This window comes from Giraffa tippelskirchi, chromosome 2 (assembly GCF_054371585.1).
Source record: "Giraffa tippelskirchi isolate mGirTip1 chromosome 2, T2T-mGirTip1v1.2.pri, whole genome shotgun sequence".
NCBI lineage: Eukaryota > Metazoa > Chordata > Mammalia > Artiodactyla > Giraffidae > Giraffa > Giraffa tippelskirchi.
In genome coordinates this window covers 211,014,550-211,042,267 of record NC_137276.1, presented here as the reverse complement: position 1 = coordinate 211,042,267, position 27,718 = coordinate 211,014,550, and the positions used below count along the sequence as shown (strand labels likewise).

General features: G+C 38.5%; 1 protein-coding gene across 6 annotated transcripts in view; it reads left to right on the top strand.

The window, feature by feature from the left end:
- The window catches only part of LOC145539140 (uncharacterized), a 526,738-nt gene that overhangs the window by 350,128 nt on the left and 148,892 nt on the right, over positions 1 to 27,718 (top strand). The window lies entirely within an intron of this gene.

Sequence of the window (27,718 nt, the reverse complement as noted above, 5' to 3'; positions counted from 1 at the left end):
ATTTTGGAGATTTTTATATCTCAGCATAACAAAATTTTCCCTATTCTTTTAAATGGCTTTTTGATTATGGGTAATACACTGACTCCATCCTTTAAGAATGGACTTCACATTGTTTTAAGTGATTTGACTCTTGCAAAAAACGTTATTCACTGAATAGCTGTGTATATGTATAATTTTGTCTATACACACATTTAAGCATAGCATAAAGTACTAGAAGTAGAACTGCTGGATCAAAATTGCATACTTTTAAAAAGATTGCATATTTTTATCTTTGGTAGATATTGACAGGTTATCCTTCTAAGAAATTATACCAATTTAAACCTTTATAAATAATATAGAAAAGTGCTTTTTTCCCACATCATTGCCAATATAATGCATAATTAAGACTATAGGTCTTTGCCAAACTTCTAGATGCAAGTAGCACAATAGAACAGTTCTAAATTGTAATTATCATATGATAAGTGTGACTGAGAATTTTTTCATGCTCAGTGAGTTCAAAATATATTTTTTTTCAATTTGTAATTTGCCTGTTGACTTTCTTTAGGTGGTTATTACTAAGCAGAACTTTAGATGGGAAGTGAAATTTATTTATTTATTTGAGAACCATCCATATTCTGACATTTTTAAAGAATATTTTTCTCAGGATTTCAATTATTTCTCTTAATAAATTTAAATATTTAACCTTTTGGAGTTTATTTGGTGCAAGGTATAAGGGCTATCACCAACTTGATTTTTTTTCAAGATTGCTACTTCATTTACTCTTTACTAATTAGAAGTGATACTGATTATATACTAAACTCCCAAACGTATGTAGGCCTATTTTCAAACTTTGCATTCATTTTCATTTGTATATATCTATCTCAATGCCATTACTTCGGGCTTCCCTTGCGGCTCAACTGGTAAACAATCTGCCTGCAATGTGAGAGACCTGGGTTCGATCCCTGGGTTGGGAAGACCCTCTGGAGAAGGGAAAGGCTATCCACTCCAGTATTCTGGCCTGGAGAATTTCATGGACTGTATAGTCCATAGGATCATGAAGAGTCGGACACAACTGAGTAACTTTCACTTTCACCATCAGTTCAATTTAAATTGTTGTTCTTTTTGCTGTTAATTGCCAAGTCATATCGACACTTTGTGACACCATGGACTGCAGCACACCAGGCTTCCTTGTTCCTCTCTGTCTCCCGGAGTTTGCTAAAGCTCACATCCATTGAATTGGTGAAGCCATCCAACCATCTCATCCTCTGTTGCCCTCTTCCCCTTCTGCCTTCTATCTTTCCCAGCATCAGGATCTTTTCCAATGAGTCAGCTGTTCACATCAGGTGGCCAAAGAATTGGAGCTTCAGCATCAGTCCTTCCAAAGAGTATTCAGGGTTGATTTCCTTTAAGATTGACTGGTTTGATCTTGCTTTCCAAAGGACTTTCAAGAGTCTTCATCACCACAATTTAAAAGCATCAATTCTTCGGCACTCTGCCTTCCTTACCGACAAGCTCTCACATCTGTACATGACTACTGGAAAGACCATAGCCTTGATAATAAAAACCCTTGTCAGCAAAATGGTTTGTTATAGCTTTCCTGCCAAAAAGTAATTGTCTTCTAATTTCATGACTGCAGTCACCATTCACAGTGATTTTAGAGCACAATAAGAAGAAACCATCTTTGCAGCCAAAGATGGAGAAGCTCTATACAGTCAGCAAAAACAAGACCAGGAGCAGACTGTGGCTCAGGTCATGAACTGCTTATTGCCAAATTCAAACTTAAATTGAAGAAAGTAGGGAAAACCACTAGACCATTCAGGTATGACCTAGATCAAATCCCTTATGAGTATACAGTGGAAGTGAGAAATAGATTTAAGGGACTAGATCTGATAGACAGAGTGCCTGATGAACTATGGACAGAGGTTCGTGACATTGTACAAGAGACAGGGATCAAGAAAATCCCCATGGAAAAGAAATGCAAAAAAGCAAAATGGCTGTCTGAGGAGGCCTTACAGATAGCTGGGAAGAGAAGAGAAGCGAAAAGCAAAGGAGAAAAGGAAAGATATTCCCATCTGAATGCAGAGTTCCAAAGAATAGCAAGGAGAGATAAGAAAGCCTTCCTCAGCGATCAGTGCGAAGAAATAGAGGAAAACAACAGATTGGGAAAGACTACAGATCTCTTCAAGAAAATTAGAGATACCAAAGGAACATTTCATGCAAAGATGGGCTCGATAAAGGACAGAAATGGTACGGACCTAACAGAAGCAGAAGATATTAAGAAGAGGTGGCAAGAATACACAGAAGAACTGTACAAAAAAGATCTTCATGGCCCAGTTAATCATGATGGTGTGATCACTCACCTAGAGCCAGACATCCTGGAATGTGAAGTGAAGTGGGCCTTAGAAAGCATCACTACGAACAAAGCTAGTGGAGGTGATGGAATTCCAGTTGAGCTATTTCAAATCCTCAAAGGTGATGCTGTGAAAGTGCTACACTCGATATGCCAGCAAATTTGGAAAACTCAGCAGTGGCCACAAGACTGGAAAAGGTCCGTTTTCGTTCCAATCCCAAAGAAAGGCAATGCCAAAGAATGCTCAAACTACCGCACAATTGCACTCATCTCACATGCTAGTAAAGTAATGCTCAAAATTCTCCAAGCCAGGCTTCAGCAATACGTGAACCGTGAACTTCCAGATGTTCAAGCTGGTTTTAGAAAAGGCAGAGGAACCAGAGATCAAATTGCCAATATCTGCTGGATCATCGAAAAAGCAAGAGAGTTCCAGAAAAACATCTATTTCTGCTTTATTGACTATGCCAAAGCCTTTGACTGTGTGGATCACAATAAACTGTGGAAAATTCTGAAAGAGATGGGAATACCAGACCATCTGACCTGTCTCTTGAAAAACCTGTATGCAGGTCAGGAAGCAACAGTTAGAACTGGACATGGAACAACAGACTGGTTCCAAATAGGAAAAGGAGTATGTCAAGGCTGTATATTGTCACCCTGCTTATTTAACTTGTATGCAGAGTACATCATGAGAAACGCTGGGCTGGAAGAAACACAAGCTGGAATCAAGATTGCCGGAAGAAATATCAATAACCTCAGATATGCGGATGACACCACCCTTATGGCAGAGAGTGAAGAAGAACTAAAGAGCCTCTTGATGAAGGTGAAGGAGGAGAGTGAAAAAGTTGGCTTAAAGCTCAACGTTCAGAAAACTAAGATCATGGCATCTGGTCCCATCACTCCATGGGAAATAGATGGGGAAACAGTGGAAACAGTGTCAGACTTTATTTTTTTGGGCTCCAGAATCACTGCTGATGGTGACTGCAGCCATGAAATTAAAAGACGCTTACTCCTTGGAAGGAAGGTTATGGCCAACCTAGATAGCATATTTAAAAGCAGAGACATTACTTTGCCAACAAAAGTCCGTCTAGTCAAGGCTATGGTTTTTCCATTGGTCATGTATGGATGTGAGAGTTGGACGGTGAAGAAAGCTGAGCGCCGCAGAATTGATGCTTTTGAACTGTGGTGTTGGAGAAGACTCTTGAGAGTCCCTTGGACTGCAAGGAGATCCAACCAGTCCATCCTAAAGGAGATCAGTCCTGGGTGTTCATTGGAAGGACTGATGTTGAAGCTGAAACTCCAATACTTTGGCCACCTCATGCGAAGATTTGACTCATTGGAAAAGACCCTAATGCTGGGAAGGATTGGAGGAGAAGGGGACGACAGAGGATGAGATGTTTGGATGGCATCACTAACTCGATGGACATGGATTTGGGTAAACTCTGAGAGTTGGTGATGGACAGGAAGGCCTGGCGTGCTGTGATTCATGGGGTCGCAAAGAGTCGGAAAGAGTCGGACATGACTGAGCGACTGAACTGAACTTATCAAATTAAGGAAGTTCCCATCTATCACTTCTTCTCTTCCTTCCTTCCTTCTTCTCCTTCTGGTGTTGCTGCTACCCATGTTCTATGCCATTTGAGTTGTCCCCTGGTTCTTGCATATTCTTCTCCCTTTTTCTTTGGTATTTTGACTCTTTGTTTTTGGTTTTGAAAATTTCTGTTGACATATTCTCAAGATTAGAGGTTCTTTCTTTAGCAGTGTCCAGTCTACTAATGAGACTTTTCAAAGTCATTCTTCATTTCTGTTGTAATGGTTTTGATACATAGCATTTCTTTTTTATTCTATCTTAGATTTTCGTATTTTTTCTTACATTAACTATCTGTTCTGGCATGTTTACTTTTTCTGTTAGAATCCTTTGCATATTAATCATGATGATTTAAAATTCAAATTGTGATTTTTCCCTTTTAGTATACCTTGTCATTTTTTTGTTGTTGAAAGCTAAACAAGACATACTGAGTAAAAGGAACTCTGGTAAAAAGGCCTTTAGTGACCTGGTGATCAGGTATGCAGATGGGGAAGCATTCTGCAGTATTATAGTACTTACTATGAGTAGGTTTCAATCTTTTAAAAAAAAATTAATGGAGGATAATTGCTTTATAATGTTGTGCTGATTTCTGCCATACAATGCAAATCAGTCATAATTGTATAAATATCCCCTCTGTCTTGAGCTTCCTTCTCCCATTGATCTTCCACCTCTAGATCATCACAGAGCACCAGGCTGGGATCCCTGTGTTTCTATAGCAGCTTCCCACTAGTTATCTGTTTTATACATATAGTGTAGCTCCTTTATCAATTTGCCTACCCTCTCCTTCCCCTGCTGTGTCCACAAGTCTGTTCTCTGTTTGTGTCTCCATTTCTTCCCTTCAAATAAGTTCATCAGTACTGTTTTATTAGATTCCATATGTATGCGTTAATATATGATATTTGTTTTTCTCTTTCTGACTGACTTCACTCTGTATAACAGGCTTTAGGTTCGTCCACCTCATTACAACTGACTCAAATGCATTCCTTTTTATGGCTGAGTAATATTCCATCATGGCTTTTCAAGTGGCACAGTGGTAAAGCAACTGCCTACCAATGAAGGAGATGCAGGAGACTTGGGTTCAGTCTCTGAGTTAGGAAGATATCCTGGAAAAGGAAGTGGCAACGCACTCCAGTATTCTTGCTTGGGAAATCTCATGGAGAGGGGAGCCTGGCAGGCTACAATCCACAGGGTGGCAAAAGAGTCAAACATGACTTAGCTACTAAACAACAACAACAATATTCTATTGTGTATATGTACTGCATCTTCTCGACCTATTCATCTGTTGGTCTCAGTCTTTTGGTGAGTGTGTGTATCTGGGATGGATGTTTCTCAGCTCCCTCCCTCTGCCTTCTATCTCCCGTCCTTTATGAAGAACAGGATTGCTGGAAGAGTCTGGAGTTGATTATTTTCTTTCTTCCAGGCCAGTTAGGCACTGATAAAACTCTAATAGGTTTAGCTCTGGTAAATACCTTCTCTTGAGATCAGGCTTCATTGAAAAAAACAGAATGCTCTGGCTTATTTCAAAATGGTTACTTTTCTCTCCCCTTACCTGAAATATGAGAGGATTTTTCTGTGATATTCAATGTGAGACCTAGATAGATTTATTGGAGGTAAAACTCTCAAAATGTTATTGTTCCCCCAAGATTGATCCACCCTGGAATTTTTAGTTTTCAGACTTGTCCACATTGAGCCTGCCAGCAATTCAGTCACAGTTCAGATTTTCTTACCTCAGCACTTGTTTCCATGGAGGTTTCTGCTGGTGGGTTTCTATTCTGGTAAGTTGTAATTTTCTATACCTGCCTGGCTGTTTCTCCAATTTTGGGCATAGCAGTTTACCCTGTGACCTCACATCTCTGGTGGATCTAAGAAGAGATGTTGATTTCTTAGTTTGTTCAGATTTTTATTTTTTATTAAAATGGAGTGCCAACTTCCAAGCTTCTTATGTGCCAGACTAAAAAGCCAAAATTTTTTGCTCCTTAGATTTAATTATTACTGAATTTTCATATTAGCCCCATATTTGAAAGCATCTAGACAGACTTTTTGCATTGTTAAACGAATGTGTTTCCACTGGGTTCTGCTGTTAAGTAAACTTCCTACCCCATGGGAGAAAACCAGGCCTAATTTTAAATGGGCAACATGCTTAATTATTTCATTAAAAAGCATAAAAATTCCATTTTCTCTATGGCTTGACTGCTTACTTTAAAATATTTATGAGGAGACTAGAAAAGGAAAGAGAGACTACTAAGTATGTTGTTAAAAGTAGTTTTATTTTTTTTTCTTTTGCAAAAGTAATTATTGCCCCTAGTTCGATGATGAACAGTTTGAGACTAAAGCTATTAGACTCTCTCTCCAGAACAAAAGGTATTTAAACACAAACTTATGTATAAAATTTTAGTGTCAGTGCAAATGTGACAAAGTCTTTGTAAGCCAGGTAAAATGTCTTGATGTAAAAATTTTTCTTTCTTTGATCTTACAGATAATCACCTCAGTTTCTAGTATTTACAGTAGAAATTTTCTTTATAACATTTTATTCACTTGAATGTTGCTAATTGGTTATCACAACTCTATTGTATATGATTTCCAAAGTTACTATTTTTCCTTTTGTAATCTCTTAAAAAATCTTTTATCCATTGAATTATCTCCAAATCTCCTTTTGAAACAGGAAATATTATGCAATTTATAAAAATTGGTTATATACATTTACATTTTTCAAGCTAGATACATTTACATGTAAGTTCAAAACCACTTTTTCCTGTTCGCCATCTTTACAAACTTTGACTAAATTATTTTACCTTTCCTAGTCTTAGTTTCATCACAAGTAATATGGGGACTGGATTGCCTATATCATAAAATGGTTAGAAGAAGTAAGTACCTAGTTTTAGGGCTTCTCTTAGGGGCTGCTCTATAGAATGCTCTCTGGAATTTTGAGCTTCTCATTCCATTTCCTTTACTTATGGGGGCTTCCTTGGTGGCTGAGGCAGTAAAGAATCTGCCTGCAATGCAGGAGACCCAGGTTCAATCCCTGGGTTGGAAAGATCCCCTGGAGAAGAAAATGGCAACCCATTCCAGTATTTTTGCTTGGAAAACTGCATGGACAGAGAAGCCTGGTGGGCTACAGTCCAGGGGATCACAAAGAGTTGGACACGACTGAGCAACTAACAACACTCCAGGTTAGGTACATCTGATGTGAATATCTGATGCCCCTCACTGGCACATGTACCAGTGGGTAGAGTTACAGTCTTTATAGGATCTGATTGCAGTTTATCGCACAGTGCCAAATAATGTCAAATTATGCTTGTAGCTCACCTGTCTAAAATGCTTTCCAAACTAAAGTTGACATTTGGGAATAGTCTCAGGCTTAGAGCTATAAAAAAGTTGAGCTTGAAAACCTTCCTAAAGACCAATAGAATATCTGAAACTAAATACCTTGTATAAGTAGCAGAGAAATTCTTTCCACAGAGTAGGTGAGCAGAAAGCACTGGCTTCTGAATGTAAAATTCTTCCAAAATGTAGAATCTTTCAGAAGCAAATATGAAGTAGGAGGTAAGAGAAGGAAAAGACCAGAAAACTTCATTGTCCTACTTTGTATTTAATAGAGGAAGAGGTGAAGTTTTGGAAACAATTTGAAGCATCGTAATTTATGAGATACTTTTACACATGATCTCCTTTGAACATCATAGAACTGTCACATAGAAAAACAGATAAAGAATTATGAAGTGGCTCAGTGACTCACTGAATGTATATGACTCACTGATGGGGCTTTTCATCCTTCCAATATTTCTTACACAATTTGGAAATTCTTATTATAATAACTGAGAAAATAAATAAAGAGAAGCTTTATTTAAAATGGACTTCAGGAAGCCCTGAAGAGCAAGCTCTCATACATACATTGCCTGTTATAGCCTGCATAACCAGCAGGAAGAAAGAAGATAAGAATTATTTAATAAAGTCTCTGTATAGAATTCTTTGCATAAAATTCTCTCTCTCTCCACTTCTTCTCTGTGATGATAAAGATGTTACTTTTCTTCTGGCACTCTGTGTTCATGCTAGGTCATGTCTGACTCTTGTGACTCCATGGACTGTAGCCGGCCAGGCTCTTCTGTCCATGGGATTTCCCAGGCAAGACTGCTGGACTGGGTTGCCATTTCTTCCTCCAAGGGATCTTCCATACCCAGGGATCAAATCCGTGTTTCCTGTGTCTCCTGCATTGCAGGTGGATTCTTTATCCACTGAGCCATCAAGGAAGCCCCAAGGTGGCATTTTTCACATAAGAATTCCATCTCCTGTTTTAAGAAAAGACATGAAGATCGTTTACTGTCCAGCAACAAAACACTATGCACCTCTGCAGCCAATAAGAAACCACAACTTTGAACTCAGTTATCTCCAATAAATTTACTGAAAACATCCCTCCTCAATTTTCTCTTTATTGTTGTTCAGTGGCTAAGTCATGTCTGATTCTTTGCAATTCCATGAGATGCAGCATGCCAGGCTTCCCTATCCTTCACTATCTCCTGGAGTATGCTCAAATTGATGCCCATTGAGTCAGTGATGCCACTAGTAAAAGTTTCCTTTTGTATCTTTGGACTTGCCTATGATTCACCAGGACAAGTTTTCAAATTGCAATTCCTCTGCTATTCCCAAATAAACTCAACTTGCTGGTAAAATAACTGGTTATTTGTTTTCAAGGTTGACATAACATGATTTCTTCATTCAGTTTGTTTCCTGCCTGTACTTAGTCATGGGTTAACTCTTAATTGCTTCTTATTGGTGTTTTCCTGAGAGATTTGCTTTTAATGTTCTACATAAATTCTCTGTTTGTTTTTGAAGAAGTATTTTCATGCTTTACTGAAGAGAGAACCATTTTACTCACTGTGAACATACTTTGAATAACTCAAGTGGCTAATTCAACTTTTGAACTGTGGTGCTGGAGAGGACTCTTGAGAGTCCCTTGGACTGCAAGGAGATCAAACCAGTTAATCCTAAAGGAAATCAGTCCTGAATGTTCATTGCACGGACTGATGCTGAAGCTGAAGCTCCAATACTCTGGCCACCTGATGCAAAGAAGTGACTCCTTAGAAAAGTCCCTGATGCTGGGAAAGATTGAAGTTAGGAGGAGAAGGGGACAACAGAGGATGAGACAGTTGGATGGCATCACCGACTCAATGGACATGAGTTTGAGTAAACTCTGGGAGTTGGTGATGGGCAGGGAGGCCTGACGTGCTGCAGTCCATGGGGTCGCAAAGAGTTGGACACTACTGAGCGACTGAACTGAACCAAATGTCAACATTAGTGTTCGATCATTATAGATTTAGTAATGTCTACTTTTTACTTCACTCCATCCCACAACTGATACCATGTGGTGTGAACGTAAATGTTTCTTAGATCTTTCCTATAGAGTTACCCTGTTGTCCAAGTGAGTATTCAGTATAAAACCAAACATATATATAAAGTTTCAGTTGTACTTATTATTTTCATCTTAAAAGATTACTGCTTCAATCATCTAAAAAAATCAATTTATTTCATAAATTGTATTTTGTTACAGAAATAAAAATATCTGGAAAAGCTGGATAAAGGAAAGTAATAGCCTCTTGGTTATTTCACATTATCACATTCGATAACAGATAATTCTCATGGGTGTGATGTGCATGCAGAGGGGTACTGACTGTGTCCTCTCTTCCTGGGCATATCTGAGTAATTGGCTATGAAGTGAGGCTCTTCTTTTTTTTTTCCCCAAGCATTATAGCTTAGTGCCAAGAATGATTGTGTTTGGGAGATCAACATATTAAAACTTACCTTTATATATTTGAACATTAAAGAGATACTTGAAAAATTTACAAAACAAAATAAAACAAACAGGCCACACATGTGGCCAAGGAAGAAATGAAAGTTTTTACTCTTTCACCTTGGCAGTTTTGGTGGAGAGGGGTGAAGACTATGGTCTGTCCGGGTGTTTATGATGTTCTTCATGTTTCTTGGACTGTTTGGTGAAGATATGACCCCTTCCCTTCTCCACTTGCATTCTCTGAGTCACTAGCAAACATTAGCAAAGGATCCCTGAAGATGAACCCTGCAGTAATCTCTCTAATTTTATATGTTCTAAGGGTGGGCCTGATCATATATGTTTTTAGATGGGCATGTTTCTTTTCTTCTTCTCCTGTAAGATGTTCACTTTTTTTACATAAGAAATAAACATCGATACGAAAATGAAAACTCTCAATTTCACAGTACCTATTATGAAAATTTATAATGCCAGATGCAAACATTATAATTAGAAAATAAGAGAGAATTTTAAGTTTTAATGGCATAATTTAATATATGTTCATTAGTAGTCTATTCATTTTAATAAAAGATCTTTATTGCACGGCCTAAATCTGTTTTCTGGTTAAAAATTATATAGTTTCCCAGGTAGACGATACACATTTTTTTTCATTATCTAATGATCTAAAGAAGTGGACATAAAGAGCATGCATACAGCCATCTCTTCTAATCGGTTCTAGGCAAGAAAACTTATGTTTATTTGAGTGCCTACTATCAGAAGAACCCTTTATTCAGATTTCACTTAGTTCAGTTCAGTCGCTCAGTCGTGTCCGACTCTGCGACACCATGAACCACAGCACGCCAGGCCTCCGTGTCCATCACCAAATCCCGGAGTCTACCCAAACTCATGTCCATCGAGGCGGTGATGCCATGCAGCCATCTCATCCTCTGTCGTCCCCTTCTCCTCCTGCCCCCAATTCTTCCCAGCATCAGGGTCTTTTCAAAAGAGTCAACTCTTTGCATGAGGTGTCCAAAGTATTGGAGTTTCAGCTTCAACATCAGTCCCTCCAGTGAACACCCAGGACTGATCTCCTTTAGGATGGACTGGTTGGATCTCCTTGCAGTCCAAGGAACTCTCAAGAGTCTTCTCCAACACCACAGTTCAAAAGCATCAATTCTTCGGTGCTCAGCTTTCTTCACCGTCCTACTCAGATATCCATACATGACTACTGGAAAAACCATAGCCTTGACTAGATGGACCTTTGTTGGCAAAGTAATGTCTCTGCTATGCTGTCTAGGTTGGTCATAACTTTTCTTCCAAGGTGTAAGCGTCTTTTAATTTCATGGCTGCAGTCACCATCTGCAGTGATTTTGGAGCCCCCAAAAATAAAATCAGCCACTGTTTCCATTGTTTCCCCATCTATTTGCCATGAAGTGATGGGACCAGATGCCATGATCTTAGTTTTCTGAATGTTGAGCTTTAAGCCAACTTTTTCACTATCCTCTTTCACTTTCATCAAGATGCTCTTTAGTTCTTCCTCACTTTCTGCCATAAGGGTGGTGTCATCTGCATATTAAGGTTTTTGATATTTCTCCCGGCAATCTTGATTCCAGCTTGTGCTTCTTCAGCCCAGCATTTCTCATGATGTACTCTGCATATAAGTTAAATAAGCAGGGTGACAATATACAGCCTTGACGTACTCCTTTTCCTATTTGAAACCAGTCTGTTGTTCCATGTCCAGTTCTAACTGTTGCTTCCTGACCTGCATACAGGTTTCTCAAGAGGCAGATCAGATGGTCTGGTATTCCCATCTCTTTCAGAATTTTCCACAGTTTATTGTGATCCACACAGTCAAAGGCTTTGGCGTAGTCAACAAAGCAGAAATAGATGTCACTTAATTAAGTCACACAAAATCTCCATAAAGTGTGGTGTGCTGTGCTTCGTCATTCAGTTGTGTCTGACTCTTTGCAAATCAGTGGACTGTAGCCTGCCAGGCTCCTCTGTCCTTGGGGATTCTCCAGACAAGAATACCAGTGTGGGTTGCCATGCCCTCCTCCAGGAGATCTTCCCAACCCAGGGACCAAACCCAGGTCTCCATCACTGCAGACGGATTCTTTACCATCTGAGCCACGAGGGAAGCTCCTAAAGTGTATCACTGTTCAGAAGAAAATGGCAATCAAAGAGGTTACACAGCTACTAGTGACCAGATATAACCTAGAGTTCAGATTTTTCTGTCTGAATTCCATGCAAATTATTATTCTACCTAGAACTCCCAGTGTATAATTTTTATATCTCAATAATAGTAGTTGAAATATATTTCCTTTTTTTTAACCCTTTATACTATTTCCTATCCTTTCCTTTGTTTTCCTTTCTTCCTTCTTTTCCTTATTGGGCCTATTATTAATGTAACACAATGGGCATGACAAGGAAATTCAAGCTTGGAATACAGTTTTGTGAAGTGATGTCAGGATCACACTAGCAATTTATGTAACTACCTACAAAGAGAAAGGAGTTATGCAAACCATTCAATATGTTCATATGTTCATTGAACATAGTTATCTATGCTGCTTATTCATTTCATATATAGAAGCCTTCATCACCTAACCCCAACCTCCCACTCTACCCCTTACCCAACCCCCTCCCCCTTAGCAACCACCATTCTCTTCTCTATATCCATGATTCTGTTTCTGTTTCATAGATAAGTTCATTTGTGTCATATTTTAATTCCACACATAAGTGATATCATGTGTATGATAAACTTTAGTTACATTCATGTTTTGCTGCAAATGGCATTATTCCATTCTTTTTATGACTGAGTAGTATTCCACTGAGGGTTTCCCAGGTAGCTTGCCTGGAATGCAGGAGACCCCAGTTTGATTCCTGGGCCAGGAAGTTCCCCTCGGGAGTGGATAGACTACTCACTCCAGTATTCTTGTGCTTCCCTTGTGGCTCAGAGGGTAAATAATCCACTTGCAATGTGGGAGACCTGGGTCCAGTCACTGGGTTGGGAGGATTCCCTGGAGGAGGGCACAGCAACCCACTCCAGTATTCTTGCCTGGAGGATCCCCATGAACAGTGGAGCCTGGCAGGCTACAGTTCATGTGGTCACAAAGATTTGGACATGACTGAGTGACTAGCACAGCACAGCATTCCACTGTATATATGTACCATATCTTTTTTATCCATTCATCTATCCATGAACATTTAGGTTGTTTCCATGCCACGGCTGTTGTAAATGGTGCTGCTATGGACATAGGAGTGCACGTATCTTTTTGAACTATAGTTTTGTCTGGATATATGCCCAGGAGTGGTATGGCTAGATCATAGAGTAATTCTGTTTTTAGTTTTCTGAGGAACCTCCACACTATTTTCCACAGTGGGTGCATCAACTTAAATTCCCACTAACAGTGTAGGAGGGTTCCCTTTTCCCCACATTTTCTCCCATATTTGTTATTTGTAGACTTTTTAATGATGGCCATTCTGACTGAGGTGAGATGGTACCACATTGTAGTTCTGATTTACATTTCTCTAATGATTACCAGTGTTGAGCACTTTATCAGTGCCTATTAGTCATCTGTATGCCTTTCAAAAGTTCTACATTTTTATCAGACATTTGGTTGACTATTTTGTATGGTTTGTAGAGATATATAGCCATACATCCACAAAGCACCTTTCACAGTATTCAAGCTTCAATATACCTCCTCATATTTTAAAAAAGGTGATTGCATTTAGCTCATATACTATCTTGGTTTGACATTAAATTTCAGTGTAAATGAGTCTAAATTACATTTATTTCAATGCACTTTCCAGCTGGTTGATCCAGAATAATCTGAAATAATTTAGCTAAGGCATTGTTTTGTTAGATCAGGTGACCCTCTAAGTTTATATCAGGTAAAAATCTTAATAATATCCTTGCAAGGGTCAGTGAAACTGAGCCCTGGCCATTGTTGTTGATATTTGAGTATTTGCTAAGAACCCAGTGAAACTGAATCAGTTCCAGAACTCATACATTTTCCTTATATTTTACTTTTTCTGTTATTCCCAATTAGTTTGGGAAGTGTGCTTATGTTTTATGAGACATTTTAAAAAATATTAATTATTATAAAAGCAAGTGCGCTCAACATAAAATAAATCAAGCTACACACACACATACATAAACACAAACCTAAAACCTCCAGCTTATACTCCAGTTTAGATTTGGGTGTTGTCCCATGCATTTTAATTTCATCTAACATAGATCTCTTTTCATTTACTTTATCCTCTGTGCTGCAGGTTATTCTACAAATCTCATAAACCTTTTTCCTATAGTCTCTTCCAGAAATACAAAATGAAACTAAATTGTTCTCTAATCTAATACACCCCAAAGTATTCTATGTGTTGCTCTTTAAATGTCCTGTTGAGCTATGGAGCTCACTTTCAATCTTTACAAAAGATCTTCAGCTTCTCAATTTTTAAGACATTATCCCTTGGGAAAAATTATTGCTCCCAATTTGGATCTGCTACTCTGTATTTTCTAGCCATTGTAGGTTCACCATGTTTCATATCTCTTAAGGAAATCAACAAGGCCTATGAAACTCAGTCCTTCCCGAGACAGCTCCTATGGGCTCACTTCACTAGTTCAAACTCAGTTCATTTGATCCTTTGCAATTGATGCCTTCTCAAAATCAGGCAGTGTTAGAGTAAGAAGAGCTTACAATGTCCCTGATTCTTTTTTTATAACTTGGTGGGGCTGGAGGAGAAGAGGGAGGAAAATGAGAAGCACTTCCTCAACTTGTATGAGTTCTTACTTTGGGTCTGCTGTGCCTTGATTCTCTCAGGAGTAAGTATGCCACACCAGGAAATGTCAACCCCAGTTGTTCAGCAGTCAAATGCTCTTAATCCATAAATATTATATATATAAATTTTTAAATATACACTTACAAATGTATCATGTACAGGATACTAATTTGTAAGGCATTTTATAAATGTTTTGTAAATATTTATTAATATTTGATAAGGGCCTTGTTAATGGTTATAGGAAATCAGGAAGGATGCCAGGGAAATTTGATGGCCATGAGCTCCCCAGCTTCACTCTTCCTATGTTCCCTGATCTGGGGTTGCACTGACAGGTATGCTCAGGTGGCACAAACCAATTCACAATTTTTATTCTAACATTTTCCCCAAAGTTGTAGGTTGGGGGTGCCATCAGACAAAATTAGGCTAAGGCTGCAGAAGCCAATCATAACTTTGTGTTGTAGTTTGCTCCAAAGTCTTCTTTTCCCCTCTGCTTACAATTACCAGGCCCTGCACTAACCAATTTAATACTTTAAATTGCACATTCAGGTTGGTATTACCATTATCTTCCTTTCATAGACTATGAAACTGATGCACACAAATACAAACCTATTAAGTAGTAGTGCCAGTATTCGAATAAAGGCAACATGATTCCAAAACATGTGCTCTTAAATATTACATGTTTCTTCCTCTAATAGACGTTGATATACTATATTTTCAGTTTATGACCTTCTCATACTTTGGAGGGCTTAGTTAACCTTATGTGAAACTGTGGAAAGGAAGTTGTGCTATTGTGTTTTCCAACTTGACAGATCAATAATGTTGTAGATGCTACATGGAAAATAACACATTGTAAGTGACAAGGCAAACATCAATGAATGAGAAAATATTAAGCAGAAGAGCTTAGGCGCCTTGGAATACTGAACAGGCAAGAAGTAAGAAAGAGGAGAATATTATATGCTGATGAAAGGTTGTTGCTGAACCACGAAAGACGCCGGGATTCTTGGCCTGCGGATGAGAAGAATTCAATCCGGGGCCAGAGCTGAGGCTTGATGGCTCAGAGCTTTTGTGAAATAAAGTTTTATTAAAGTATAAAACAGATAGAGAAAGCTTCTGACATAGACATCAAAAGGGGGCAGAAAGAATACCTGGCCACTAGTCTTTAGCTGGATGTTATATAGCTACTAGTGGTCTGTTAATTAAAGGAAATGTCTCAAAACTCAGAGAATATCACCAGGCCCCTCACCCATAAGATGCATTTTGAGATAATTTTGGCACCAGGAGAGTCATCCTGGGCCATAAAACAATTGACTTGAATCTTGAAGAAAGGCAGATTACCATACAAATAGTTTCATTTACATAGATTAGGAGAAGAATGTATGAGTATAACATACTGGTTTGTCAAGTCAGTTCTGAGCCTAAATCTGAGCCATAGCAAACACCCTCTTCCAACAACACATGAGAAGACTCTACACATGGACCTTACCAGATGGTAAACATTGAAATCAGATTGATTATATTCTTTGCAGCCAAAGATGGAGAAGCTCTATACAGTCAGCAAAAACAAGACTGGGAGCAGACTGTGGCTCAGATCATGAACTCCTTATTGCCAAATTCAGACTTAAATTGAAGAAAGTAGGGAAAACCACTAGACCATTCAGGTATGACCCAAATCAAATCCTTTATGATTATACAGTGAAAGTGCGAAATAGTTTTAACGGACTAGATCTGATAGACAGAGTGCCTGATGAACTATGGACAGAGGTTTGTGACATTGTACAGGAGACAGAGATCAAGACCATCCCCATGGAAAAGAAATGCAGAAAAGCAAAATGGCTGTCTGAGGAGGCCTTACAAATAGCTGTGAAAAGAAGGTAAGTGAAAAGCAAAGGAGAAAAGGAAAGATATTCCCATCTGAATGCAGAGTTCCAAAGAATAGCAAGGAGAGATACGAAAGCCTTCCTCAGCTATCAATGCAATGAAATAGAGGAAAACAACAGAATGGGAAAGACCTCTTCAAGAAATACGAGATACCAAGGGAACATTTGATGCAAAGATGGGCTCGATAAAGGACAGAAATGGTATGGACCGAACAGAAGCAGAAGATATTAAGAAGAGGTGGCAAGAATACACAGAAGAACTGTACAAAAAAGATCTTCATGACCCAGATAATCACGATGGTGTGATCCCTCACTTAGAACCAGACATCCTGGAATGTGAAGTCAAGTGGGCCTTAGAAAGCATCACTACGAACAAAGCTAGTGGAGGTGATGGAATTCCAGTTGAGCTATTTCAAATTCTGAAAGATGACTCTGTGAAAGTGCTGCCCTCAATATGTCAGCAAATCTGGAAAACTCAGCAGTGGCCACAGGACTGGAAAAGCTCCGTTTTCATTCCAGTCCCAAAGAAAGACTATGCCAAAGAATGCTCAAGCTACCACACAATTGCACTCATCTCACACACTAGTAAAGTAATGCTCAAAATTCTCCAAGCCAGGCTTCAGCAATACGTGAACTGTGAACTTCCAGATGTTCAAGCTGGTTTTAGAAAAGGCAGAGGAACCAGAGATCAAATTGCCAACATCCACTGTATCATCGAAAAAGCAAGAGAGTTCCAGAAAAACATCTATTTCTGCTTTATTGACTATGCCAAAGCCTTTGACTGTGTGGATCACAATAAACTGTGGAAAATTCTGAAAGAGATGGGAATACCAGACCATCTGACCTGTCTCTTGAGAAACCTGTATGCAGGTCAGGAAGTAACAGTTAGAACAGGACATGGAACAACAGACTGGTACCAAATAGGAAAAGGAGCACATCAAGGCTATATATTGTAACCCTGCTTATTTAACTTATATGCAGAGTACATCATAATTAACGCTGGGCTGGAAGAAACACAAGCTGGAATCAAGATTGCTGGGAGAAATATCAATAACCTCAGATATGCAGATGACACCACCCTTATGGCAGAAAGCAAAGAAGAACTAAAGAGCCTCTTGATGAAAGTGAAAGAGGAGAGTGAAAAAGTTGGCTTAAAGCTCAACATTCAGAAAACTAAGATCATGGCATCTGGTCCCATCACTTCATGGGAAATAGATGGGGAAACAGTGTCAGACTTTATTTTTTTGGGCTCCAAGATCACTGCAGATGGTGATTGCTGCCATGAAATTAAGGACGCTTGCTCCTTGGAAGGAAATTTATGACCAACCTTGATAGCATATTTAACAACAGAGACATTACTTTGCCTAAAAAGGTCCGTCTAGTCAAGGCTACGGTTTTTCCAGTAGTCATGTATGGATGTGAGAGTTGGACTTTGAAGAAAGCTGAGCACTGAAGAATTGATGCTTTTGAACTGTGGTGTTGGAGAAGACTCTTGAGAGTCCCTTGGACTGCAAGGAGATCCAACCAGTCCATCCTGAAGAAGATCAGTCCTGGCTGTTCATTGGAAGGACTGATGTTGAAGCTGAAACTCCAATACTTTGGCCACCTCATGTGAAGAGTGGACTCATTGGAAAAGACCTTAATGCTGGGAAGGATTAGGGGCAAGAGAAGAAGGTGACGACAGAGGATGAGATGGCTGGATGGCATCACCAACTCGATGGACATGGGTTTGGGTGGACTCCAGGAGTTGTTGATGGACAGGGAGGCCTGGTGTGCTGCAATTCACGGGGTCACAAAGAGTCAGACACAACTGAGTGACTGAACTGAACTGAACTGAAGATAAAGTCTAGGGTAAATGTATAGTACATTAACATAACTTTAGACAAACATTTCCATAAGAAAAATGCATTGGTTGGCTCAAGGTTTGAGGAAAGTTAAATTTAGGTGGAACCAGGTATCATTATGGCAACACAGTATTCTAAGAGAAACCTCATTTTAAATTTGTATAGAGAAGGGGAAAAAAATATAACACTAGTTTGTTTCCTCCCACCACTTAAGAGAGAGAAAAAAATATCTGACACTTGCAGCCTATTTCCTCCATTTGGAGACCCCTCGCCTTCCTGCCTGTTACCCTCTCACTAATAATATGGAGAATAATTTTATTTTCTAGAAAAATCATATTAGGAATTTGCCTTTCCTTTTTCTGTTCTGACTAATATCTGGAACCTGCTGGTTTCAGTTTCAGTTTTGTCATTGTTACCCTTTAGGAGCTCTGAGTCCAGCTGAACAGTAAGAATTTACTCACCATCACTGATCTAATGGTATATGTGGCAAGTCTACAGTGAACTTGCAACAGTGACAGTAAGCCCTTAGACTTTGTGACCTCATTATGTTTATCTGACCTCTCATCTTTAAAAGGAGACCAGAAATATTTGCAAGACTCTAGTCCTAGTAGACTCCATTTTCCTACCAAAGTTTATCAAAATGACAAAGCATAACTGAAAACAGCTAATAAAGACTAATTAGAATGCAGTCTCTCTATCCCCATGGTATTCTTCCTCTCCTCCTTCTCAAACATGACTTTGCCATATTTTGTTATCAATGTATTTTCTTTTCAACTGGGATTATTTGCTTTCTTACATTTCACATGCAGACTTCTAGGAAATGGGGCTGAGGGATAGTGAGAAAGGAACAGAAGAGAGAGGGGGAGACCAACTCTATCTCCTACTCTTTGAAATTCTACTGTGGACACCTACTCTCCAGACACTGAAACTTTTATGGCTCTCTTGCAGTGCTGCCCTATTCATTTTGGCGGTTGTTAGACATTCTGGATATATAAAAAGTTCACCCTTGTAAGTCCTTAACTGTAGCAATAAATTATGGTAAGAATAGCAGGGGAACCTGATAGACAAATGAGTAGGTAGTAGTATATAGAGGTTTAACAATATCAGGAGATCCATTTTGGCAAAAATAATCTAATTCTTGTTGCTACTTGAGTAGCTGATCACTCACTATATTTCCACCTTCATATTTCCACACTCCTAGGCAGAAAAAACACATCAAATCCATTACAGCATATTATGAATAGTGGCCAGGGACTATGAGAACAAATAAAGTGAAGTGGTTGAAACAGATATAACTGAAGTTGTAAAATTCCTAGAAGGGGCAAAGGTTCATGGTATTGCTCTTGGTAATAATTTCCTGGACAGGCCACCAAAAACACAAGCAACAGAAGCAAAAATGGACAAATGGGACCACACCAAACTAAAAAGCTTCCGCAAAGCAAAAGAAACAACAAAATAAAAAGATACAGCGACTGAACTGAACTGAACACTGTTGGTGGAATGTAAACTGTGGAGAAACTACCATATAATCTAGCAGTTACTCTCTGGGTTTATAGCCGAAAGAATTTAAAACATGACACTGATGAGACATCTGTAGTCCCTTGTTTATTGCAGTATTATTCACATTAGCCAAGATATAGAAACAACCTATAAGCCCATCAACAGATGAATAGATTTTTTAAAATGTGATATATATATATACAATACATACACACAGTGGAATATTATTCAGCCTTAAAAAGGAAATATTACCAACTGATAAGATGAATGAATCTAGAGGATTTTAGACTAAGTGGAATAAGCTAGTCACAGAAGGGCACATGTCCATGATTCTAATTGTATGAAGTATCTGAAACAGACTCATAGATACAGAATAGAATGGTGGTTGCTGGGGGTATGGGATATGGGGATTTGCTGTTCATTGGGTGTAACATTTAAGTTTTGCAAGATGAATAAGTTCTAGAGATTGCTGTGGAGCATTGTACATATACTTATCTCTGTATCATGCACTGAAACATTTGTCAAGAGGGTGTATCTCATGTGTTCTTGCCACAATTTAAAAGAAAGGGAAAGAAGAGAAAAGAGAAGAAAAGGAATGTATCAGCATCTTGAGTTGAAAGTTGAAGTCAGCATCCTGAACTGAAATAGGGCTCATTCTGATGAAATTCTTTTAAAGGCACGAACAAGTGATGTTGTGTTACCCAGGGACTAACACTGTGTGAGGACATCACTGCCTTTAGGCCTGAAGAGGCAGGCGGAAGCAACAGTATTATCGAACTGATGTCAAAGGCAGGGTGCAAGCACTGCCTAGCAATATGGCAGTCAGAGGGACACAACCAGAGGATAAACCATGGAACTGAAGCATGAAGGGAGTAGGTGAAGTGCTTTAGGCTGGTGTCCTGGGAACTCATATTTTGAGAGCAACAATGCCTAGGTTCTACAGTTGATAAAGCTTGTCTCTAGGACAAAATATAGAACAGTGAAGGGTAGACTGTGAATCTAGAGGGAGCAAATGGAGAAAAACCCAATTATGAGAGTGAAAAAGAAGAGATGTCATATAAAGGATAATTTTGTACATTGAAAGAACGAGCAGATACCCAAAGCTCATAAGGAATATAGACCTAGGAAATAGTTCCTTCATTTTTCTTTCCTATTTTATACTTGTCTCCCTGTAGTAGCAAGATTTTGTTTTGAGTTAATGCAACTATTTCAAAGAATTCCATGTTGTCAGGAGGCATTTCCAATATTCTTCATTATTCTTGGATGAAAAAGAAAAAGTGTAGGTGAATCATTGAAAAATATTTAATCTGTGTTGCCGTCAGTATTCAGTCTATGAGAAAGTTTTGAAAGGCTGAAAGTCATGTGTTCAGGAAAATAATCACACAGGGTATTTAGTTCCAACTGTTTACAACTAAAGTATGCAGAGGTTTATTTAAAAGCTTGATACTCTTTAGACATTTCCCTCTAAAGTTTAAGAGCAATCATATAGTTATTAAGGTGATATTCATGATGAGGGGAGTGAGTAACTCATCTGTCTTGAGGAGGAATATTTTGTGTTTGATTTTTCTGAACCCACAGGTGGGAATGTAGATGAGATATTTTTGAGAAAGCTAAATTGCAGGTATAAAATATTATTCTACTTTTAGTTTTAAAGCCACTGCTATAAGAAATGCTTCAGCAACTTTATAGCAATTTTGACATGCTTTATTACTTTCACATCCATTTAGCTATGTGTGTGTGGCATTTTTAATAGTTTTTGTAGACAAAAGTGTAATGCTTGGTTATTTTGTTGTTGTTTAGTCACTAAGTTGTGTCTGACTCTTTTGCGATCCCAGGGACTGTAGCCCGTCAGGCTCCTCTGTCCAGAATATCGGCCTTGCAGTTTCCTCCTCCTGGTGATCTTCCTGACCCAGGGATTGAATTCGCATCTCCTGCATTGCAGGCAAATTCTTTACCACTGAGCCATTTGGGAAGCCTGCTTGGTTATTTAAATGAATATAAATAGTAAAATTTCAGCTTACATTTTCAAGAGTTAAAGAAGCAAAACTCAATTTATTTGACTAAAATAAAAGAGAACACAACACTGAAGGATTCTTAGTAGAATTTCAGAAAGGAGAAAATGAGGGAATAATCGTTACAGGTCTTGGGGCTTGTTTTTTTTTAATTGCAATTATTCTTCAGATATATTTAAATTTTTTTATTCTGTTACTAATTAGTTTCATAAATGTTCAATTATTAAATTAGGCCTATGAGACAGAAAATTGAGGATGTTAAAGTAAAGACACAAGTATCAATTAGTGTTCTAGAAGGAAGTGGATAGGAGAAGTGGGGTTATAGAAATAGTTTAGTAGGCAGATTTTTTTACCATGATAACGGAGAAGGAACATCCAGGGTAACTGATGAGATACAGTGAAGGATCTAACTTAGTAATATTGGAAAGCCTTTATCATCACTCCTGAGACTAAAGAGGAGAGCAGAAGGGAGCAGTTATTGAAATGTTATGGTACAGAGTGAAGTAAGTCAGAAAGAGACAAACAAATATGGTATATTAACACATATATATGGAATGTAGAAAAATAGTATTGATGAATTTATTTGCAGGGAAGGAATGGATTCTCAGATATAGAGAATGGACTTGTGGACACAGTGGGGGAAGGAGAGAGTGTAGTGAATGGAGAAAGTAGCATGGACATATATACAGTACCATGTGTAAAACAGATGGCTGATGAAAAGTTCTTATATAACACAGGGAGCTCAGCGTGGTGCTCTATGATGACCTAGAGGGGTGGGATAGGGGAAGGAGGAAGGCTCAAGAGGAGGTAATATGTGTATAATTATGGCTGATTTGTGTTGTTGTATGGCAGAAACCAACACAGCATTGTAAATCAACTTTCCCCCAAGTAAAAATAAATTAAAATTTAAAAAAAGTCTATAAAAGCAGTAAATTTGGGAGAATAACTCTGCCAAATAATGTTTTTTGATTAGAGAAACACAGCCTCTGCTGACCCTCAGCCAAGCAAGGAGAGAGTTAGGAGAATAAATAGTCCTGATTTCGTCTACTTCTCACTTGTTTACCATAGCTGAACCAAATAGATGTACAGAGGAATAAAACCAGAAGAATGTAATTACAGAGATCATTGTAGGTACAGAATAGGGTAGAAAACCGGGAAAAGTGTAGAGCATTTAGATGGAGGGTAAAAATCGGATATACACAGTACAAGATGCATGCCTGATAGCAAAGGGACTCTGTGGTGCGGTAAACTCCTGCTAGAGCTAAAGTTTCGCATGAGGATATATCTCAGGATGGTATTTACTACCAATAATTTTACCAAGGCAAGGCAGTAAAAATAAATTAATTTTTGACTTCAGTTCAGTCTGAGTTTCAAAGCTTTATCTTGGGCTCCACATTGAAGAGAGATACAGTTTTTCATAGGTAATCATTATTTCATAAAAAATAAAATAGAAACAGGTGAATAGTGGTGGTCAGAATGGACTGATGCTATGTGAAGTAATAACTGGGAGACAGAACCACAAAGCAAGTGTAGACATTACATTTTCAATGTGATTGCCAGCAAAGCTCCTGAAATTTAGATCAAGTAGTGTTTGGAGATTCTGGAGTCAATACAAGGGTGCCCAGCCTATTTTCCATGAAGAGTGAGACATGGGTTTGTTTGTTTGTTTGTTTCTTGAGCCAATTTTTAAAGCTTTATAAAGATATAATTTTGGGCTTCCCACATGGCTCAGCAGTAAAGAACCTGCCTGCCAATGCAAGAAAGATGGGTTCGATCCCTGTGTTGAGAAGATTCCCTGGAGAAGAAAATGGCAACCCACTCCAGTATTCTGGCATGGCAAATCCCATGGACAGAGAACCTTGTGGGCTACAGTCCATGGGGGTCACAAAAGAGTTGGACACGTCTTAGTGACTGAACAACAACAACAACAACAACAACAACAACGACAGTGTTTGGAGAAGGCTTCATTAGAAATTAATAATGGAAAAGGAATATCACCAAGACAAATATCAATGAATAACATGAAGAAAATATTTTAAGAAATAAAAGCCAAGGAGGAGACTGAAAACAAAGAAAGGAATCCTTGACTAAAATCAAGTACAAATGAAGTGTCAATATAATCAACTCATTTATGTTAATTTACATTATTTCTATTTCTGTTGGTGAAATCTGTGATATTTGAGATTGCATATCTTTTTGCACCTATATGTGTGTGTGTGCACACATGTACACACACTCAAATGTGTAGCTATAATCTAGAATGTGGCATAGTTCCTGTCACCAGACACTAACTAACCATTAGTTTGGATCATTTAAGTAAAACTTGTCATTTTATTCAGACCAATGTAGTGTAAAAATATCGAGTTCGGTTCACACACCTGTGAAAATTCCACACTTTCATTTTGCAATTCAAACACTTTATATCATAATGACAAGAAAAACAATTGTGATTAACCAAAAGAACTTTTCAGATTTAGGTGATGGAAATGTTAAAAAAAACAGAAGTCCGTTTCTATCTTGAAGTTGAAAAGGCAATTATGAAATAAGGAGCCAAAGTGAATGGTATAGAAAATATAATAAATGCTTTTGGAATCCAGAAGCAGAGAAGATGAGAGTGAAGAAGAGAGTCTGAGAATGAGTTGGAGAGGTAGCAGATCATGACCCAGATAACACGGGGTGTTGAAGTTTCGAGTGCAATCGCGTGGATATCCAGGAGCTCAAGGCATTCCAGAAGGATGCTCTACATAGAGCAATCTTAAGGGAACTGAAGAGTTACAGAGGGTTTCTCATGGGGGTGGCTATGCTAGAAGTACTGGTGTAGGAAGGATGATCTGCAGCAGGATGGTGGAGGCAATATGATTGTTCCCAGGCCTATCCTTAAACTCAAGCTTTAACAGATTATTACAATTACCTTCTATTAATGATTGGGAATAAGGACACCTGTTCCAGGACATTGTTGAAAGAATAAATAAACACACATGCAAGCAATTAGCATAGTGCTTGGAAACTCAACCAGCACATTAGTTATGGAACTTATCCTTTCTTGGAGACTGAAATGGAGAGGATGAAGCAGATGATGAGTAAACCAAAGAGAGGTTCCAGCCTGGAGTCAAGGGTATGACAGTCAAATTTTTGTGAAGAGACTTATTGGCAAATTTCTGCTCCTCCTTGGCATCGCTATCGTCTCCACAGAGAGGGAAAAGATGATTGGTTTCATTTATAACTTGGAACAACTCCAAGTTTGATGGAGGTTTCCAGTCTATAGTTTGGAATTTACCTGATTTCTGCTGAGTTTCATATACATCCCTTAGTAGTCTAGCTCTCCTTATTTTTTCTGAAAGTGTCATAGAAGAATTGAGAAGCTTAGCACTGAAATTTTATTTAGAATTTGGCATAACAGTGTCACTCATGATTTCTTTCCTCTCTTGTAATGATGGCTGGTGATGATTTGCCTCAGGTATGCACCAAAAGCAACAGTCTACCATGACTGTTTATTCCCAGTTGTTGGCCATACCTGATGAAAGAAAGAAGGATGCTACCCAGAGGCACTGGTGACAGAAGCATGCAGGACTACACAAAACGAGGGGAATGCAGAAGATGGGGGAAGACCCAGATTAAGGAAGAGTGTTTTGCTACTCACCATATAGGAAAAGCCAATGTGAAGCAGCTAAAGTAACACAAGGGAAGTCATTTACCTGAGAACTTATTCTCAGAAACACAGATTTCTTCCCCCCATAACATCTGCAATTGCGTAAGTGCATAGTATATTCTTTGGAGCAGGAAATGACAACCCACTCCACTATTCTTGCCTGCAAAATCCCACAGACAGAGGAGCTTGGTGAGCTACAACTCATGGAGTCTCAAAGAGTTAGACATGACTGAGCAACAGAGCTTGCACAAATAGTGTATTCTTGGGAATTGAAATAGTTCACAAATGTAGTGCTTGCTGAGAAATTCTGTCAGATTATCAACTTTTTTTTTTTTTTACTCCTACGAGTAAAACAATTTTTTTCATTGCTCTTTAATTTTTCTTCCTTTGCCTAGAGTTCCTTGTAAAGGAGAAGGCCTTTTTGTCAGCTTGTTCAGCCATCCAGCGGTCTGTTCTTTTCTGCTCTCCTCTACTATCTCGTTCTTCTCCTTACCCTGTAACCACTATTCCTGCTGATTGCGATTGGATCATCTGCTAATTCAGGAATATGCCTATATTCAATTATCATCAAATACCCCTTAAGCAGCCCTCAGGAATACAGCCAAATGAACTCTCTCTTTTGTTTGTTGTCCTTTTCTAAAAAGCATTCAGATCTTTTAAATTGTTTTCATTCACATTCCAGCCAGTCACCCAACCTGTTTCTGAATATTATTTTCTACGTATTTGGTGAAAGATAAGATTAGTTTGTAGCCATTTTAAATAGAGTTCTTTGTTCTTAAGATATTAATGTAAGGCAGATGATTTTTAATATTCATATTTTGTTGCCTTATACTAATACCTATATTAAATTCTTATCACACACTGAACATGTAAAATGCGAGATATGTACACATGTTGTTAGAGCGTGCATGCGTGTGTGCTTAGCAGGGACTGTAGCCCACCAGGCTCCTTGATCCATGGGATTTTCCAGGCAAGAACAGTGGAGTGGGTAGCCATTCCCTTCTCCAGGGGATCATCCCAACCCAGGGATCGAACCCAGCTCTCCTGCATTGCAGGCAGATTCTTTACTATCTGAACCATCAAGGGTGAGTTTTCCCTAAATGAAAATTCTAATTGGTTTAAGTGTATCATTTATTTTTACAATTGTTTCATAAACAATTATAATTCACTGTAAGAAGTAATAAAAAAGAACTAAGCCAAAAATATGTCCTCTGGGAAGGACATGAAATCTAGACAGATCAACATGAATTCTTCTGGATACATTACTGTCCAAATAATTTAACATGCATCCATTTCTGTAAAATGGGCATGATAATTCTGTCTCCTTCTGTGTTGCAACATTTAATGAATGATTATGTGCTTTTGCATAATGTGTATTCATATATTAATAGGTTAATAATGCACATTCTCAATGTACTTTAATAAAGGACATTGGAAGCTAATTAAAAGGAATGTAATTTGTGCTTTTGGGAGGAAAAATGTTATGGAAGTGTAAATTAGGGAGGGAAGTGGCAGTTAATTCTATACAACGTATCTATTACCACACATTCGAGGCTTAACTCTAATTACAGATTGGACATGTGAGCAAACAGCATCTGGGACACTTCCCCTCCTTTCAGAAGGCCGTTCTCCACGTTTACAAAACTAGGCTATTCTTTTAATAACTGGGAGTATTAATAAGCCACTTTCTGCTCAGAACAAAAGGTTAGTGGGAAAAGACCCCTTTCAAAGTCAGCATATTGACAGTATTTATTGTTCATTTTGGTAGACGATATCTCCCCAACAAGTGTCAGGGGAAGGCGGTTTATTATTCAGTCCTTTAGACTGAAGACAGTACTTTTGTGGCTTGATAACGCTACCTGGAAGAAATGGCATTTACACCTGATGGAAGAGGCGAATTCTGCAGACAGATTTGTGCCTGTCTTCAAACCTTTCACCATCTGAATAACCCCTGAGGTTAAATAGCTAGTAGACATCTGTAGGCAGAAGTAAGAGAAATGAGATCATCAAGGAACGGTATCGTGCTTACAACATGTGGCGAGATGAGTGTTCTTCACCATCTGTTATTTGTGTGTGTATTTTATTATGTAAATGTTCGTACACACTGCATTCTAAACAAAGGAACATTACTTCCACTTTGTTGGTGCTGCCAAGCTTGCGTATGTGTCCTGGAAAAAAAAGAAAGTGGCAGACAGAAAATTCAGGGTTCATCTAGCCACTTGTGTCCCCACTCCTTTCACCAAGAGGGTGAGAGACTCTAAGTAGGTTTGATTCCTTTTCTACATCCTGTTCACAAAGAAAAAGCTTGACTGTGAATGGAAAACAATGTCTTAAATATGACAGTTATGGTCTAAAGCTTCTTTTGCTGGCGTACACGGGGAAAAAAAGATA